The sequence below is a fragment of the Prinia subflava genome, chromosome Z (genome assembly GCF_021018805.1).
Source record: "Prinia subflava isolate CZ2003 ecotype Zambia chromosome Z, Cam_Psub_1.2, whole genome shotgun sequence".
Lineage (NCBI taxonomy): Eukaryota > Metazoa > Chordata > Aves > Passeriformes > Cisticolidae > Prinia > Prinia subflava.
In genome coordinates this window covers 29376467-29397478 of record NC_086283.1, presented here as the reverse complement: position 1 = coordinate 29397478, position 21012 = coordinate 29376467, and positions in this window count along the sequence as shown.

Here is a 21012-nt window from a genome sequence, read left to right as displayed (position 1 = left end):
AGAATCCAAGGACAGGACAAACTGATGGCTTACAGTGGGTACTTGATAATTAAAGCTATGGTTTTGTGTAACCTGGAAGTGGTTGAGCACTATTGCTAGAACAAAAAATCCTTTCTTCCAACTTTCAATACCAGATCAGGCAAGCTCTTTTGCACCTTGATAAATGTAAAGAATCAATTACTTGATTGTTTGTTTTTACTAGCTGTATATAAATAAACTGCAGACATGTTCATAGATCCACCAGAGTACACACAGTACAAACTGCCAACTTAAGGCAGAACATATCAGAAGCAGCATGAATCAAAAAGAAAAATACTTTGAGAAAGAAACAAAAAAGCCTCATCTGACACGTGCATGCAAGAATGATAAAAACAGAGGCTGAGGCAAATACTGACTGTAGTTCTCTACACAGAGTGGACATTACAGAGGTATGAAGGGGCAGGCAGCAACTGTAGACATTTGATGTGAGACCCTTACCTGGAAAAAGTAAACATTTTGCTTTTAGATGACCTAAGCCTGCAGAAACATAGAGCTGCCTTTGATGCTTCATTGCAATGCTAAATTTAATGGAATATAAAAATACATAATTTTAAAAAGCAGCTATTTATATTTTATCTTCAATTAGTGAACTTATTGGTCCATTTCAGGCTATTCATCTGCATCTTTCAGTATACCACGAAAAATCATACAGAGAAAAAAGCTCATCATTTGTGGAAATTGTTCCTGTTCTTGTCTAACATACCAAGAGCTATTCAGTTCAGAGTACAGCTTGTTTTTCCTCTAACCCTCTTCTGAAGCATCACCCTTATTTATCATATCTGCTTCATCCGTGCTGAAGCACAGTATAAAATTAGCTCTAAGCTATAAAATTTCTACTGTAGTAATTCTGCCTGGAAAGTGTGTGAGGCAGATGAAAAGCGTTCTGTGGGATCAGCCATAATGAGGCACTTCAGGTGGCTCAGATGGGATAGTCTTGGCTTGAACATGAAGTGTTCATTTATCCCTGGGGTTTGTGCTGATGGACTGACTTGGCAGCAGGAGAGTCTCATTTCTTTCACCATTAGATGACTTCGTTTGATGATGCAGTTTTCAGAAGACTTTATAGAAAATCTGTCATAAAAATGAAGTCAAACTGGTCAAAGCCAGTTTGGGAGAGAAGGATGCCCTGGAGGGATGATGGAAAAAAATGGACTTTTTCACACTGTATCTATAATCTTTAATAATGTTCCAAAAACTGGTACCTTCACAATGTAAGCAAGAGAAAAACTGTGACATTTTGTGAATACTTGTATGAACGTTGATTTAATTTCTGCATGTGAGGTTTTGAAAACTGAAATAAAGTGTTTTGTTAGTGAAGTGCTTTTGCTCCTCCCCTCTCCCAAAAAATAGAATTAACTTTAAATATTACAAGTAATCTGCAAACCTACTGTAATACTTGAAGTGCTTATTATAATTTCCTTTTGAGTATTAAACATTTGATAAACTCATTATTAGTAGTATTCAAGCAGCTTCTGTGAGTTATTTTGTATACCCAGTAATTTACTTTTTTCTACTTTTTAAAAGTTGTAAATAAAACAGATATTTTCACATTCGTAACAACTTGGAAAACAAGATGTAAAAATTTCCAGGGTATCTGATCCATTTATCGCTTCATCTGGTGCTCTCATTTAATTCATGTGTTTCTGCTCCACATTATGATAGTAATTCACATCTGCAGCATATGACTGTGCTAGATATACCCGTAATAATCAGATAATGTAAAATTGAAACTGAATGTAGCAAATCTCCCCAGTGAGGGGTTTTTGTGTATTTAGTGTCTATCTTTAGAATATTGTGTAAGGATTGAAAATATAAATACAAACCTATACTTTTAGCAAGTTGCCCAAGTTTCACTTGTCACAGTAGTAGATTTAAAAACTGGGTGTTGCTTGCCAATTATTCTGACTTTCCAATATTTGGGATTGGAGCAGGATTTGATAAAATTAAATACACAGTTCTAACATATGTGAGGCTGCTTCAATTATTTCCCAGCTGATTCCTGTGGAAATGCTCACCTTGGTGTAGATGTCAAAGACTCTTCTGTGACCTTGTTATGACATGGCTGACTGCCATTCTTCTTTATCACAGTATTTCAACAACTCAAGATTTATCCTCTAGAACCAAAAGTATTTTAAGACATATAATTGGATCAGTGCTGGCTTCTCTTTGCTTTTCTACCTCATTATCTGGCTAAGAGTTCCTGAGCCTGCTTTGTAGTGCTCACCACAGTTTGAACTGAACCCGAGGTGGATAACACCAGTTATTTAAGACTTGTTTTGCATCTTCCTAATAGTGTGACCCGCTGGTGTCTCCTTGGTGCACAGAAGTGTAGCAAGACTGGCTCAAGTTCTCCATGACTCTATGCAGCCCCGAGGAGCAATTTTGTCTGTCAGTAGCTATGTCAACAGCCTATGCAATACTGCATCAGCTGTGCCTCACCGGCAGGCACACACCTTCCTCTCGAGGCTATGAGGAAAGTGGTGAGAGCCTGTACGGCTGCTTAATCCTCCTGAGCCCAGGAAATGCCATGAATCAAACATGTCAGGCCTGGATCAGGCCCAGGAGGCTCACAGTTGTTATTAGAGTCATGCTCCTCTGTACTCATTGCTAGTGAAAGGATGAGCTTGAAAACATGGCCCAGAGAGTGGGAGGGAAGACCTGCAGGGACAGGTCAGGATTACTCATGTGGGAACTGAGCAAAGACTGACCAAGTTAAGCTCAAAAAGGGAGGGTTTCAGGCCAGATTCTACCCCTGGGATGGTGAACCCTTGATGTATGGACAGATAGGAGAAAGAGAGGCTGGAAAGCAGTGCCAGGCAAAGGGACTGCTGGTCCTGGTCAGTGGCAGTGCCCTGGAGCCAGGAGGGACATCCCTGTCCAGGGGCACCAGGCCCAGCATGGCCAGCCAGGCCAGGGAGGGATTGTCCTGCTCTGCCCTGGGTCAGGTGGCCTCACCTGGAATATTGTGTACAGTTCTGGGCATCACTGTGGAAAAAAACCATTAAACTGTTAGAAAGTGTGCAAAGGAAGGTCACGGGCATGGTGAAGGATGTCGCGGTGTGCGCTTCTGATGTCCCACGGCGCAAGGCAGCAAGGGGTGCGACACCTTTCCCCTGGGGAGCTCTCCCCTCCCCACCCAGGGACTCCGATGTTCTGAGCGATTGCTTCTCAGGGGCACAGAGAGGAAGCAGAAACGAGACGTGTCTTTGGGTAAACTAAAGAGGTTTACTGAAGATATTGACACCTAAGAAGTAAAGTCCCAAGAGTGTTGAGCAGGGCTCGGACAGTGGGGTTTTATGGAAGGGGCGGCACAAAGCAAACAACCAGTGAGGGTACACTTAGGGAGGAGTCTAAGGTGGGGAATACAGAACTCAGTCCAATGGGGGTAACAAAGGGAGGGGAACAATACAGGACAGCAAATGATACAACAAGTTAGGGAAGATTGGCAGGGAAGGCTCTAGAAACAGGGGCAGGGGTGCAGGGGATTGACAACTGGGAAGGGAGCAGATTAAGGAAGGGGCAAATGCTTGAGGGCCAATAGGGAAACTTCTAGGGAGTGGCTAGCTGACAGGAAAAGGAAGTGACATATAACAGTATGCATAACAATTAGGGTACAGAACCTAAGAATAGAACAAACGAAGGGCAGTGCCTGTCTCTAGGAGTGGGGGAGGATGGGTCTAGGGGACACAAGCTGCATGTCAAAAAGCATAATTTAAATCACAGCACACAAATGAAATAAAAAGCTGGCCAGGAAATACAAAGCAAAAACACGCACCACAACAGAAGGGCCTTGAGGGGAAGCCACGTGAGGGCACTTAGTCTATTGAGATGGAGGAGACTGAGGGGAGACCTCTCTGCAGTTCTGCAGCTTCCTGGGAGGGGAAGAGGAGGGGCAGGCACTGATCTCTGCCCTGTGGTGACCAGGGACAGGGCCCAGGAAATGGCCTGAAGCTGTGTCAGAGAGATTTAGATTGGATATTACTAAAAAGTTCCTCCCTCAGAGGATGGTTGGGTACTGGAAAAAGCTCCCCAGGGAAGTGGTCCTAGCACCAGACTGGCAGTGTTCAAGAAGGATTTGTACAATGCTGTTGGGCACATGGTGTGATTCTTGAGGGTGCAGGGTCAGGAGTTGGACTCAAGGATCCTTGTGGGTGTCCTCCAACCCAGCATATTCTGTTCTTCTGTGACTGGAGAGCAGGGCAGTCAGGAGGACAAAGCAGGCATGTCACTCCTGCCATTGAACTCTGGAGGGAGGAGAACTGTGGCATTGAAAGGAATTTATTTCAGTACTTTCTCTGAACATTCATTTCCTGTAATCTGAGTTCATGCTGGGCTTTCTATTGTCTTTTTAAGCTTTATTGAGGACGAGATAAAACAAAATTCTTGAAAGGGAACCTTGGCTTTGATGCCTTAAATTTTAGCTTTCATGGTTTTCAGATTCTGTGCTGCCTAGGTGTGTAGTTCTGAGCCTCATATTTAAGTGTTAGTAAGCTTTCTCCACAGAGTAGGTAAACAGAACAAATCCTCTTCCAGTTTGAGACCAAGGACAACCATTACAAGTTTCAGGCCCAAAAGCATAAAAAACAGTGGACTGAAGAAAGAAAACAAGGAATATGGGACTTCATAATCTGAAGCTGTAATTGGACAATTAAACCCCAATATGCAAATGAACCAAACCTTATAAAAGTGTGAGACCTCATGACCAATTGTCCATTTTGTGATCATTTTGGGTCCACCTTGGGTGTAGCCCTGGCCAGGCTCTTGTACTGCCCAAGGTGTACTCTTAAAAGCCTTTTAATAAATACTTATTTTATTCTCTCTGTCCAGTCTTTGTTCCAGGTCAGCCTTCTCAAGGCATCAGCCTCAGGGACAAAGGCAGCAGGCATCTACTACCACAAGTGAGTACATTGTCCGGGGTAGTAGCATTGTATATGTGCCATTACTGGGAGATTTCTCCTCATGATATCCTTAGTTTTCAGCATCTCCTTACACAGTGTAAAACAAATCATGGCACATCTGGGCTGCAAGTATGGGCTATTTAATGCTCTCATTTAGGCAGAATTTCTTTGCCAGCTTTTGACATTTACGAGACTAACTAATTTTCAGTCTTTCCTGAGCAGAAAATTCCATTGTCAAGCCCAAATCATTACATCAGAAGTGCAGCAATTTCAGTAAACCAAATAAATCTGGCTTTGTTTACCATTCAGGTAAAGAAAGGATGTTAAGCCTCTTACATTAAAGGTTTATCTTACGGAAAAGTTCCTGCTTGGAGGTCTCCACAAATGTCACTCAACAACTCTATGATATCAAAGAGTTGTTGAGTGACAACAACTGCAAAGCTCTTGTCTGAAGTGGCACATCTTGGAATTATGGATTCATGGAATTATCAAGATTGTAAAAGACCATTAACTCAGCGCTACCATTTTCACCACTGAACTATATTCCCAAGTGTGTCATCCATGGGTTTTGAACACTTCCAGTGTGAGAATGGTGATTCCACAGCTTCCCCAGGCAGCCTGTTCCAATGCTTCACCACACTTGCAGCCAAGAAATTTTCCCTAATATCCAATCTAAACCTCCCCTGGTCCAGCCTGAGGCCTTTCGCTTTCCTCCTGTCCCTGTTCCCTGGTAGCAGAGCCCGACACCCCTGGCTGTCCCCTCCTGTCAGGGAGATGTGCAGAGCCAGAAGATCCCTCCTGAGCCTCCTTTTCTCCAGGCTGAGCCCCTTTCCCAGCTCCCTCAGATGCTCCTGGTGCTCCAGATCCTTCCCCAGCTCTGTTCCCTTCTCTGGACTTGTTGCTCTTTCAAGCTATGTGGGGCCCAGAGCAGTCCCAGGATCCAAGGTGGTCCCTCAGCAGTGCCAGCACAGGGACAGTGCCACACCATGGCAGGGACAGCCCAGGGGCCATTGGCCTTCTTGGCCACCTGGGCACCCCTGGGCTCATGTCGAGCTGCTGTCTCCAGCACCCCCAGGGCCTTTCCCAGCTTTCCAGCCACTTTTCTCCCAGCCTGGGGCTGCAGGGGGTTGTTGTGACCCAAGGGCAGGAGCCAGCACTTCCCCTGGTTGTAACTCACCCCACTGACCTCATCCCATGGATCCAGCCTGTCCACACCCCTCTGCAGAGCCCTCCTGCCCTCTGGCAGATCCTCACTCCCACCCAGCCTGGTGCTGTCAGGAACTGACTGAGGGGGCCCTCGATCCCCTCATCCTGATCCTCATTGAAGAAATTAAACAGGTCTGGCCCCAGTACAAACACCTGAGGAGCCCCAGGGTTGCCCAGTCCCAGCTGAATGTCACTGCACTTCCCACCACTCTACAGCCCCACCATCCAGACAGTTCTTTACTCAGAGAACATTTCCAGGTCATGAGTAGCCAATTTCTCCATAAGAATCCTGTGGGAAAGGGTGTCAAAGGCTTTAATAAAGGCTCCAGAGCCTTTCCCTCATCTATTAGGTGGACCACCTTGTCATAGGAGGAGATCAGGTTAGTTGAGCGGGACCCACCTTACCTAAATCCAAGCTGTCTGGGCCTTATTCCCTGGTTGTCCTGCCCTGGTTGTCCTGGTTGTTAGCACATAAGCTGATTTTACCAGCTGCTAGTCAGAAAAGTATTAAAAGACATGCCCAGCCTGACACAAAAGATTTCTAATTAAAAAAAAAAAGTTCAAATAAAGGGTAGGACACACCATTATCCTGCTGAGAGGAAGAGAGTGAAGGGAGATGTGTGGGTGGCAGGGAAACACTGACTGACCCCATGTGAGGTTCCCTAGAGCTGGAAGGGTTCCTATGCAATGGTGAGGGCTCATTAGGAAACCTGAGAAAAGGGTGTAAGAAGGAAGTATCCTCTTGTAAACAAGAGTATATAAGAGCTCACCACCACAGCTGCAGTGGGCTCTGGCTGACCAAAGTCTGTGACTCACAGCCTTGTTGTTTTTAAGCTAGGACAATGTCATATGTCTCTGATTCTTAGCAGAACATCTCTACTCCTGGAAGGACAGAGGGAATCATGGGTGGCATGGGCAGATATCTGCATGTATACTGAAATTTCTGGTATTCTGGTTCTTTGTTCATGGGTCTGCCCACTCAAAGTAGGCAGCTGAGGAGAAGAAAAGTTGTTTTGGTATGCTCACTGCTTCTAAGAGGGAATCTTCTTAAGAAATGCAGAAGTGGTTTACAGATGCTTGTTGGTTTGGTTTTTTTTCTCATAACATCATCAGAAGAGGCAGGTTCTAGAAGAAAGTACAGTTCCAAATTTGCTGCAGCTTAAGGGTGAAGGTCACAGAAAGTGGCACTTTGTGGTAGACACTGGTCAAGGTCCAGCTCTTGGAAGAAAAAGGCTGTGGGGTCTTGAGATCTGGTGGGGTTTGCATGATGTTAGGATACTGAGTGTATGAAGGAAGACACCAAACTGAATACAGAGATCCTGTGGGACATATTCCACTAAACAGAACCAGGCTTTGCCCAGCTGGAGATGAAAAGTGGTGCCCTATACCTCACAAACTCTTACAAAAGGTCTGCTGTGCTCTATGTATAGCCAGAGCTGATAGAGCTGATCTTCTTACTGCCCCACTGAGACCTGTATTTGGCTGTTCTTTTGCCTAATCATTTCAGGTTTGTTTGCCTCCTACTTTTGTGTGCTTCACACTTAATTTACAAGTGGCTAAAAGCCAGTTCCTGTGAGAACTTAGTCCCTTTGCAGACGTTCTCAATTATTTATGCCCTTTTCAACAGTGAATCTATTGTTCTTCTGCATTGTCTGCAATGAATGCTTGTCTCTCTCCTCTGTGTGAGGAGTATTCTGTTATACAAGGATACTCTTTTTTTTTTTCAATAGCTGGTCTCAAATTACCAGACAGTTTTTGTAGGTGATGATTTAAAGAGATCTTATTTGGAGCACATAACTATGATGCAGTGGGCAAAGTAATAACCTTTACAGAAAAGAACGTACGTGGGGGAAAGGAATGACTGATGCTCCACTAAGCTGCAAACATTTGCTAACTAGACTATTCATAGAAATGGATAGGGTGGTGCAAATCACTGTTGTTTTAGGAACAGAAATTATGATTCTATTTTCTTCTGCTTTTACCTGTATGCAGTATCTGTTTTCACTTATCCTCATAATATTCTCCACAAGTGACTAGGCCCCTACCTTTTTAAATTCCTTTAATTAGTATTTTTCCTTCTCTTGTCTTGAAAATGTTGAGTTTTGTTCAGGCCGTTCTGTCCATGCCTACTAGCAGGCAAGTTTGTTATTGGTCACACATGGCACTTCTGTGACTTTTTCTCAGAATTGTCTTGAGGTTTTGCTTGATCTTGTTCACAATTGATTTCTACATGGTGCCCTAGTTAGATGTAAAACATGCCTCTTAGCTGTTGTATTACAACTTCTCCCATTTCCTTCTTCTCTTTAAATAGTTCTTTTAGTCTTACGAATCTCATTCAATCTGATCTCATTGCTTGTCTTCAGATAACCTCCTTCAGCTACTTTTTAGCTTTTATTACAATTTCTATAAAATGTCTTCTTTGTGATTAAAATATTTATGGAAATTTTCTACTCTGTTCACATTGAGTCCTTATCTAACCAAACCATCCTTCCTTCTTCTGTCCTTCTCAGATTGAAAACTGAGGGAGATAAAACTTAATAGAATATTTGTTTTTTCACAAAGGATTTAAAAAAAAATCATGTGCATGTTCTACCGGACAATGTTGTGAGTCATCCTAAGAGAGCTATAGGCAAGGAATAGTGATACAGATGGCAGAAGGAACAACAAGGATCACAAATGAGCACAAAAAACAATATTTTAGGTCAAAGGTTATCTTTTCCCCTACATTTTTAATTTTATTTCATGAGCTGTTAGTAGTTGTCAGACCATTTCTAGCAGGGAATCTCCTATTTGTTGAATTCTGCATGTTCAAGGGAATATGCTCTATGGGTCTCTTGCTGGGTATGCCTTCTGTCTGTAAATCTCTAAAAATAATTATGAGACCATCCTTTTTCTGCAGCTATACTAAGTTAAGTGAGACTTACATAAATAAAGCAGAAGGGGAAAAATATATTTTGTCCACAGTCATCAAAACCAGGAAGAATTCTTGGATGTGTGTATACACATATGCTTAATAATGGGGGGGGGGGGGGGGGGAGGGGGGGAGGGGGGTGTGGTTCTTGCAGCTTTTGAAACCAGTAAAGTTATCCAAGAAGCAAACTTGGTTCAATCTCAGTGTGGCTCATATTGCAATTCTCCATCTTAGCATTCCTAGTTTGCTTATTTTGCCATGTAGAGGGATGAAACTGGTAAATTTGAGTGAGAGTGTATGTGTGTTTAGTAACCCTTGGCCTTCCTCTCTGCCAAAGCACAAAATTAAAATGAACAGTCAAAGCACCATGGAGTAAGGAACCAATCACAAATTATGTTAGGATGCTTCTCTAAGAGTTTGACTATTTATTTCTCAAGGTTGGACTATGGATGATCAAACTCTTAAAAATCTCTGCTCTGTTTGAAGACTAACAGGTGACAATTTTTAATTATAGTGTTCCTACATATACAAGCTAGTGTAACAGAACACATAACTTTCTAAACCTTTCGATTTTATTTTTTTTTTTACTTTCTGAAAGCAGCCATGCTTGACTGCAATATAATTCCTTCTGGGATCTCTGCCCATTGAAATGAGCAACAATTTTTTGTGATTTCTTTCAACTGTCATGGAGGGTGGTTCTCTCACTGCCCACTTGTGGGTCTATAATGTGTTGGTGCTTTGCAAAGATGTGTTTACAGTGTTCATAAATACACTTGTTAGTGAAATGGAAGAGCAATGGCTGCCTAGAGCTGTGTCTGAATAAAACTCTGTCAATAGGAAAAACCTTGCCCACTGGTGAAATTACTGTGTCAAAAATGTTTTCAAAGGTTGAAAGGGCACTAACAGCAATGTTGTAAAAGCACTGATATTAATGTATGATATTGTTTTGTCCACAGCAAATAAGTTGTGAACTTGCTATGGTAGGCTCAGTTTGTTTTGCTGCTGTAAACTGTTGGGTTTTAGCTGCTGAAAACCTCATGGTGAAAAGTTCATAAAATGATGACATACCAAAAGAGCAATGATGTGAGTGTTGCTTTGTCCTAAGTAAGTGAAAGTTTCTTCTTCAGAAAGTTTCTTCTTCTGCACCACTAGGTTTCTATTTCTTTCTAGTAATTTAGGAAACTTAGCTATGAAAGCAAGGAATTAAAAAGATGGGATTTTTTTCCCCTATAATCTCAATAAAAGATTGATCCTTTAACCCAGACTGTAGATTTGTTTCAACTGCAGTAAAAAGAAGCCTGCATGCAAGGAACCTTGAGATCCCTGTGTTTCAAAAAGTCAGGGAGGCAAGCTGACCGTAAGAGCTTCTGATTCAGACACTAGCTCTTCAGAAAATTATATAAATTGCCCAGGTTTCATGTATTTTCTGTTATATAAATCTCTGTTTTGAAAATGTTCTTCAGCCTGAAGAGGTTGCCTTGAAGCTGGGGGGAGAAACCATTAATTAGCAAGAGCAATGTAGTAGAGTTTAACAAAGTAGTTGATGAGATATTAATTCATTGAAATCCAAACAAAACCCCTGTAATGTCAACCAAAAAGGGGTGGAAAGGGGTGGGAAAGGGGGGAGGAACAAGGCAATGATTTATTCTTTTTGCTATAAAGACATGGAAAAATACCATGCCCAGTACACTCACTCAGCAGAAATCTCTCTTTAGACAGAGACACAGGGGAAAAAATGTTGTCTGTTGAGCTAATACATTGCTTAATCAAGATTTCGTAAGCAGAATTCCTCCTTGCCACTTGGAGAGTGATTAAATTTTGACTGAACACATCTGACTATTGTAGAAACATAAGCTAAAAAACTAAGCTTCTGCAATTATGCGACCTGTCTCCCTCGATTATTAAGACATCTTAAACTTTCTGTGGATTTCAAAATGGGGCCAAGAATCTTGTAGATAAGTTTCTATAGAGACAGAGGTAGAAGAAAGAGGGTGCTAATTACAGTATCCCATTTAACATCACATCAATCTGAGTTCTTTTCGAGATAACCATCAGCAGGACTTAATCACAGGTATGTCGATCTGAGAGAGATGTAGATCATTTAGATCAACACTCCGTTACTGTCTTACCAACATTCCCTTGCTGTCTTTTCATCTGGGAAGGGAACTCTGAAGGAATAAAATAAAAGATTAAAAAAATGGTGGTGGGAAATAGAGAGTTACAATTTAGAATTCCTGAGCTGAAAGTGAAAAAGAGAAGTACTGATGGCTCACTTAGTTTTGCTGTCTCAAATACACATCTCTTAAAGTCAGTCTTTTGCATGTAAAAACAAATTATAGATGCCTTTACAGGTTTTAAACTGCTAAAAGAACTTTAAACCTGTTTTTGGAGACACTTTTGGCCTATTTGATCTCATTAGATTATGAACCACAGCCCATGTTCTCAGCTGGAGCTTCCAAACTCATTCAATGAAAACAGGTAGCACTGGGAAGATCAATCTTAGGAAACAATGAGTTTCACTCATGACAGAAATCCTAGCAATTGTCCCTTATTTTCTAGGTTCACAGAGAAAACTTGCTCTCTCTCTCTGAATGAGGTGGGATGGGGAACACTTTGAAAGCAATCAGTTTCTCATTGCTAACATCATAACTAGCAACTAAAATGAGTTAGAAACTTCTTTAGTCCCTGTTCATATATCACCTGTAATAACATGACCTGAGTTTATGTAAATGCCTGGATTCATTAAATAGAGAAATAGAATTCATTTATCAGAAAAACTAAGGGTGTACAGCCCTGACTCACACATGACAAGCAATATTTGGCAGACACAAAATGGATGAATATAGCCATCATTTTTGAGAATAAAAGAGTCTGAGATGTAATTATTCTCTAATGTTCTGGACTTAAAACTGCAGAGATTCAGAATGGACTCCTTGGCAGGCTAGCTGTTTTTCTAATATTCAAAAGTATAGCTTCCAGAAAAGTCAGTGAAACACTTAAGTTTCTTTGGCCATATCTGCACTCTTCAAGCATTTTTTGGATATTCCAGTGTCATTTTTGATTTGGGAAGTTGAGATAAATTTTGCATGTGTCTTGATTTATGTTGTCAAGTATAATTTAGATGTGTAAGCAAAATCTGAAAATTTCAATTCTCTCTCAACCATCTATTAAATACTCTGTGTTTAGTCAGAGCAAGCTAAATAATCCAGATCTTACAGTACTGCTGCACTTTTGTAGCAGTGTTCATCATACCAATTCAAACACAGCAAGGTTTGAAATAAATGTGTTTGTAAGTTAATATGTTTGTAAGTAAATATATTTGTAATGTAATAGAGCTAATAGAAATTTCAGAGATGCTAAAGAGACTTGATGGATGATGCTTCTAGACTCTAAATGCCATTTAGAATGCCAGTCTTGAGCTTACAGTTGACCTGCTTGTCTTGTGTAAGCCACAGATGGTGCCAGGATGTCACAGATAACCACCTTGTGTCGGAGCTGGGATCATTATTGGCTCTTGTCAGGTGGTTTTCATCCCGTGTCCCTGATAAGTGAATGGGCTTATCAGTGTGCTGTTCTGACAGCATTCTCTTGATAGAAATTGATCAAAACACTGTGAATAGTGGATGATACTTTGGGCATTTGGGATCTATTTTGGAGCAGCATGATGATCAGCTTGGTGACAGACCACTAAAATGTTTGTGAGAGGACATTCCTGAATCAAAATTTCACTTCCTTTCTGTGGAAGTAGAGCTGTAACTGTACTGGAAGACTCTTTGGTATGACGGTAAGGATACACCAGAATCCCCCAGACAAGCTTGGAACAAGCATAAAAGGTGCCAGAGGAAAGCAGGGGTAATAAATACTGAAAGCTCTGACATCTGCAGCTCATTGTGTTCCATGAAAACAAGGCTAATCTCTTCACCAGAGAAGCCACAAAAACTGGATTCCATCATGTCGAATTTATGGGACGTTTCATCACTGCATTCAGTGGGAAGAACAAGTAATATTGCTGAGGGCTTTCAGTCTCTTAGAGTCTCTATTTCTGTCCAAATGTGCTTGGTGGAGTTGAGGTGATATAGGCAGGCATGAGGAATATTCTGAGGGGCATATGGGCTTGTAGCCTCAAGTGGAAAAGTTAAAACTTTATGGTCTCTGCCAGGATTTTGATAAGTGACTTACCCCAGGGGAACCTGAGGACATAGTAAAGTCCTCTGTTGCAAGTTTACAGTTACATCTTGTTGAACATCAAAAATATTAGACACCAATTTTGCCTAATCTATGGATTTTTAGTGGTGCTACTGAATTCATAATAAATTAATAAACTCTCATGAACTCTTTGTGGGTTTTGAATCCATTTTTTGCTGGATTTATAGAATCATCTTATAGAACAGAGGTTCTATGCCCTCATACTGCTGTATGTTGTTTGATTTCAAGGCTGTGAACTTGTCAGCCTATTTGTTTATTAAATGTCAAAAAGTGTCTTCTCAAATAGTTTTTTAATATGCTGTCACTTCACATTCTTGTCAGAAATTATGAGACTGTGGGAGGGAAGTCTATTATCTCACAAATCACTGTTGTTTGGCAATGTCAGTGTTGATCTGCCATAGAGTATTTATTTTGAAAGGCTGAGGTTATTGAAAAGCATAATCCAATTCAAAATGCTGCATACTTAGCCGTTTTCTAGGTTGTGATATCTTATTTGATTTTTCAACAAACTGCACTTCTACCTATGACTTACGAAATATGAAAATCAGTTTGATTTTCTGGGAATTTGGAAGACTGGGATACCCTTATGTAGAATTTTAAACCCAGTCAATTCAGAATTATAGATATAGATATGCCTTTGCAAGTGCAATATTTGAATTTAGAGCCTGTGATCAAATCCAGTAGCACAGAGAGACCTTCCTTTCCAAATCTGGTTTCCATATAGGCATTGTTCTGCTGAAAGTGGACTGTAAAACTCCAGGCTCTCAGCAAACTCTGGCACTATGCCCTAGTCCTCCATTGCCACACTAATTATGAGTTACTGCTTTTAGATTTTATCTATGTCACATTTAACATTGGTGTGGCATCTAGGTCAGCGGAACAGCCTTGCCCACGCAGTTTACCCCTTTCCCAAGTCCCTGTGGCATCCGGTAATATATTTTTTCCTCAAAAATGCCTAATTCTCTCTTTCTTTTTTGTTTTTGCAGCCTGTAGCCACACAATTTAAAAAAATGTGTTCAGAAAACAGAGGTTTGAATTACTTAGGAATATTAAGAAATATTTTTTCAAAGCAGAAAATATTAAGAAAAAAATATTACCCCATTCCCAATCCTACACTAAGTTAACACAGATCTATAGTATTGGTTTGGAGAAGGTAATACAACAGGAGTGGGATGAAAAATTTAATATTTGGGTAAATGTATATTGCCTTTTCATTGTGATCTGCTTTGAGAATTCTTGGGCTGCAGACCAGTGGCTGAATCAAATGGGAAGGCACATGCCTCTGATCAGCCAGAAAGAAGGCTGCACTAATTAAATATTCAATTCCAAGTAGGATCTCCCCGAAGGCAAAATAATATAAATGCTGGAGCTGAGTGTGTTTACCAGCTTTGCCAGCTATGAGTGAGGGGGGGGCTGAACCATGACAGTTGTCCTCATTGTTATGAAAGCTCAAAACATTTCTGAAGAACTATTTTCCATCATGAAAATTGATGTTTTCTCAGTGTCTTCTGTTGGCAAACCATCAGTTTTGGTGTATTCTTCCCATGGGTTAAATTTTAAATAAATCATGACACTTTGTCAGTTGGCATCAGCCTTGCTTTCAGGGTTCGTGTTTGGAGCTGCATTTCTCGCTCCTCATACCTTTTCTCCCACGTTTTTACCTGCAGAATGTACTCCACAGAGACACAATGCCTCTTGTTTCTGCTCTTCTTTCTTATTCATTTCCACCACATGGAACAGAATTCAGTTTTTATTACCTTTAATAATTATAATAATAATTAATAATTTATTATTACAAGAACAAAAATATTTTTTCAACTGGCCTAGCTGTTGTGATCTTGTCCTTAGAAATGCATGGGAGATGGAGAGAAGCTGAGACATCTGTGAGGTTGAAAGCCACAGCCTGAACTGATTCCCTCCTGTTTTTGAACAGATGGGAGGTAGTTTCTTTGCAGGCTCATGGAGCAATGATTCACACAACTTGCCTAATACTAGAGAGCTTCTTTTAAAAATCATAATCCTTTTTAAACGATAATTCTCATAAAATCATTACTCTTTCAAAATCATAGTCACATTTTCTTTTAAAATCATAATGTCAACATAATTGTCCACAAACCCATTGTGGACGGTTTGCAGTAAAAATGGACTGTAAAAATGGCAGTATTTTGAGACAAAGAAAGCATATTGTTCACCTTCAGAAGCCACTTTGATTAGGAGAGCAGTCATTGGACATGGAAATAATATTTTAGATTTTTTTTTTTTTTTTGTGTAGGAGATACTGAGGCTACCAGGGCAGTAAAAGACAGTTTTCTTGCTGAATGTTTAATTATCAAGAGGCAGAGCTTTGTTTTGGCTGCATAACAGTTGCTGTCTCTTCTTAGAGGCTGTCAAGGCACAAGATTCTAAAATTATGTTAGAAGAGAAGGTGAGTTGTTAACCAGACAAGGCTGGCAGTAGCTGCATGTGACAGCCATGGGAACTGCAGTTCCAGCATGAACAGGCTGTAGGTCACTATGGCACTCACATCAAAAGGAAAGGAATTATAGAAGGGTTATACAGAAGGGTTATAAAATGGTTAGAGAGTGTAGTAATAATGCATCTACTCCAGTCACTTGGAGAATGTGGTACTCATAGCAAGGTACTGTGAATGAAGGATTTTGCTGACCATATTGCTAGATATGGTTATTTTATATAAATACAAATATTCCTATTCCTACTTCTATTCATATTCAGTTATATATTGAAACATATTTTATATATATTAAAATGTATATAGTTATAATATAAAAAGGAATAATTTTAACATGTTACAGAAGACCCAGGAGAGAAAGGATTGTCCTAGGCACCTCTGATGTGCACATAATATACTGTGCATAAAATCAGACTGAGCTAAATAGTTGGGTTCTAATTCCACTGGATATTGCCATGCCATGAGGATCTGAGAACCCACAAAATTATTTTTCTAAGCATCCAACTGTTTCACATAATCTAAAATATCTTTCTAGTAAATTAGACATTTTTAACGTTTTTTTCACTAGTGCTTGTGACAATGCAAAAGACCATTGATTTCATGAGATATCTTGTTGTTTTTTTCTTTGAAACAGGCTGTAAGGTTGTCCAGCTAACTGAGTGCTTTACCCAAACCAATCACACTGTGTGTAATATTTCTCATTTATCTTACTGGCAGAAGGCTTCTATGGCTATAACTGTACTATTCTGGGACACAGAAGTTTTATTTTTAAATGTATATGGAAAAAAAAACCCAAAACAACACTCTTTATAATTATCCCTTCAAAACCTGAAATTACATCTTTGTCAGCTTTCACTTTTCTTTTACAGAAAACACAGAAACAATCATTAAAACAATTTCCATGAGAAGTGCCTGGGTTTAGTAAATGAATTTCAGGTGAGAAAGAAAATTGCTTTCATGGTGATAGCAAAATGTAGAAATAAAACCAAAAAATTGAAGTCCCTGAAATTTGGGTCAGCATGTGCAGAGTTATACCAGCCTTACAATTCTTAATTTTGTAGATAGGTATATTTTATTTTAATTATTTTCTTGAGCTGTTTGTACCAGTGTAAAATCAAAAAATGAGAACTCAGTAGGAAAATAATTTTTGGATCAAGACAATTCATTTACATTAGAAGTTTTATGAAAAATTGGAATGTAACCATTTCATACATAATTTTATTCCTATTACTTTTCTCTTTTTTGTTACTAATGCTGCCAGAACTGACATTCAGCAGAATTTTTTTTTTGAGGGGGATAAGTTATAATTTAATTGCACAGTAATTACATGGCAGATTTTGTTTAGAAACATATTTGAGGAGGTAACTTCTTGTTATCGCTAAGTTATAATTGTAGTTCATATGAACTTGTTCATTCAGAGATGAGAAAATAACGTGGTGAGGAAGCTTAGAATGTCTTCATGAATTTCAGCCTATGAAATGAAATTAAATAAATACATTTAAATTAAGTTTTCTCAGCCACCTCATTCATGCTTACACTGGACACCAAGGGCAAGATATATTTGAGTTCCTGTAGTATTATCTTAAGGGACAATGTGGTTTTGGATTAATAAAATGTGTTTGAGTACAAAATCAATGGAAAGTGGCTGTGTATTAGTGCATAAATATATATGTATTCACATATATAAATTACACTTTGAAATATGTAGCTGAGATTTAGACATAAATCTTGCCCTTTCTGAATGCAATGGAGGTCTTTGTGTTGATTTCAAGAGAAGCAGAACTGAGTCCATCTAAACTAATATATCTCTTGACAATGGAATATGTGGGAGTTTGTAGGGGTTCAGCAAGACAAAAAGGTTAACCAATTTGTAATGGTAAACAAGTATGATTTTAATTATCTGTTTGTTGAGGCTGTGGGTGGATATTTTGGTCTTACATTCCGCCTTGTCTCTTCAGGCATTAGCCACATTACAAAGAGGCTATTGTTTAAATTTATTCATGATGCAGTTGCTGACAAAAGGAGTGCTGTATTTCACTGTTTCTGTGCTTATTTACACTCTGTATAAGCATATTTTCATCCTAGCTGTGGCATGCCAGGTCAGTTAAATAGGAATTTCAGGGTCTGCCTGGAGGTGGAAAGCATAATGACCAATCATCATCCCATGTGCCTTCCACTTGCTCTGGCAACTCAATTGCACACTTAGTGCTGTGCTGTCATTGGCAGCTGCAAAGACAAAACCTCCTCTCCCAGGCAATTCTACCCCCCCAAAGTTGTTTAATTGTTTATTGCAATTAAAACCTTTAGGACTTAAATTTAGGCCTCCCAGTAAGGTCCAGGTTCCACCCAGTTTTCTTATACACCCTAATGCAGTGACCAAATGCCAGATACCTGTCTCTCTTGAAAAATCTCTTATTCCAGAATGTAAACAGAATGGCAAATCTGTGCAAAAATTTAGTTCTACATTTTTGACTGGCTCTTTTCAGAGCTTTGGTTGGTGGGTTTTTATGGATATCCATATTTCCAGGAAAGTGCCAGGTGATTTTCTTCAAGCTTGGTCTGTAGAGCAAGATTCTCTAATGTAGCTCAGATTTACATCAAGTGCAATTCAGACAGTCCAGTTAAGCACAGTTAAGTACGTCTTTGTAGATTCTTGCAGCTTTTTAATGCATTGCATTTAGCATAATGGAACATTGTATAATTTCACCTCTTTAACCCAAAGGCTGCGTGAAGAGAAGAGAATTACTTTCACTGCAACACCTGCCACGTCTGTTTGGGGGAAAGAAGAGAGATCTGTGTGATGGCTCTAAATAGACCTTGGTGTTTACAAGCAAAGAGAATCCTGCTCCTGTCTGTCCACCACCTCTGTATGGAGAGAAACCCAGCTAAAGGAGCACAACACAACTTCTAGTTCCATACCACTTCTGCGTGTATTTAAAATAGCTTACAAGTAATTTCCTTAGAACCTTCTTTTGTAGGAGGTTTGCCAGAATACATGGAGCACATTTGTGAGAGAGAAAAAGGCTTACCATGCCCTAGTAATTAAATTAAACATTAATTAAATGTGTGCAAGGTGTTGACGAGATGCCACTGCTATTCTTGTTTTTGAAACAGAAAGCTGGGGCTAAATATGATCTGCTCTCTTCCTGCAAGATATGGATCAATCCAGAACTGGGAATTTAGATTTTGATTAGCCCTGAGGACATTTTGGTTATTGTAGAAGAGATTTTGAGGACTAGGTTTTTAATTGGGCAGAATTAACTTCCTCGTTTACTACTGTCTTACATTCTTTTTCTGAAAATATGGTTTGATTTGAAATTTTGTATAGTCTCCCTGTATAAAGCAAATGGATTAATAACTTTGAAATAGTCCACACCAGAGAACTGTGCACAATATCATAAGAATGTGGGTTTTAAGAAACAAAACCAAAGAAATACAAATTTACAAGAGAGGGTGGTGTATTCTGCATTGATCATATGCAAAAAGTTAAACCTCTAGCTAAAAATGATAAACTTATGTTGAGTAGCTGAAAGGAAACTGACTTGTGCTATAATGTGGAAGTGGAACATGAGGGAAAATCAGTTTATGGAGTGGAATATTTGCAAACTACCTGGTCACCAATTAATTGCACAAATTCTACCCAAAAAAAAGGTTGTCTCCTTCTAGCATTACTTTGATCAGGCTATAAATTTAGAAAATGGTTTGAAATCAAGCAAGTTCTCATGTCATATCCAGTTCCCTTGACTCAGACCAGCAAAAATATTCTTAAACTGCTAGAGACTTTTTCAGAATTCTCAGAGAAATGTGGTGGCTTGAAAGGTACTTTTTACAAAGTGTGCCTCCAGCAAAAATGTCCCATTAATTTCAATTTTTATTGAAGTTAAGAATAGTTTAAGTTTAATACTGCTTAGGAGCAGGGATGAAAAAAAAATCTCTCAAACCCCTATTTTTACCTGTGATTCTATTATTAAAATGTCCAGGTTTTCCTGGAATTCAGTATGCATATTAAGATGCAAACAACCCCAAACTTACATGATCATTTTATAGCTGCTCAAACGTTAAGGTGTTATTCAGTCAGGTCTCAGAGGAAAAAAGCATGATGTACTAAAGCAGTTCCAGTACATGTTGTGCAGATTCAGGGTGAATAGAGAACGACATTGATTTATTTTAAGAAAACATGAAAGAAAAAATTGTTTCGGTTTTCCTGTGAGAGCGTAATAAGAACTTGACGAAGCTGTTTTTCCAGCTAAGGCATCATTCTTCCAGTAATTCTGTTGGGGGAAATAAGTGCAAGGGGTAATTTATCAGAGGAAGTATTCTGAGAAGGGTTGTGAAGTGTTCAACAGATTTGTTAACGTTTTGTTTAAATTAGCAACACTGTAGAGTCACTACTAAAATAACACAAACAGAACTAAAAAGCTGCATCCCAGGACCCTGCTGACTTTCTGAGAGCAGTGTTATGTTTTTGCTCCCTTCTGAACTGATGCAGCATTCATTTTTCTGCCACCAAATAAAACAAGCCAAAAAGAACCCTAAGTTAAATAAGTCACAGGCAATCTGCAGCAGAGCTTTTGCAAGATTACAGTCTTCAAAAACTCTCAGTCAAAGAGTGCTTCGTAAGGTTAGAATAAATTAACACAGCCAGTACTTATATAATGATTAGATTATGGATTGATAAGATTTGTGCTTGAGAGAGGAAGCAAGTCAGAGCATGCAAGTGGCTGCTGGAGCAGTAAATTTTTAGCAAACAGCCATGAGATGCACAATGTTCTGCTAAAGTCTTACAGTCCTTAAACCCCCAGAAGACCATGGGAAACAATATTTCATGGCGGTCATGTCAGTGCCATTCTATTGTCTTCAGATTTTCCCACAGACCATCAGCAGAGCAAAAATCCTTAAGAGTTCCAAGGATTTCCCCTTTTTCTTCCCCCCACTAGCCCACTGGAGCAGTAAAAAGATGTCCAAGGAAGACTTCTAAACCCAAGGGAGGAAAAATCTTGGGAATAATTCTGAAATAACTCTCCAAATGCACTGCCACTCTGAAAGCTTCTGCTTTTCTGGTTCACTGGAAGCTGAACAGTTGTACTCTGAGGGATAATTAGGCCATAGAAACAAACTCTGGAGGCCTCTGTGCCCTCTGACCCTTTGATTCATTTCAGACATCTCAAGTCTTTATCTGAGCCTGAAATTTCAGATTTGAGTATTTCATTTACTTAGTCCTATCAGAGTGATTTGTGCTTTATCCATAGGCAAGACAAGTTTAGCTCATGTTCATGAATATG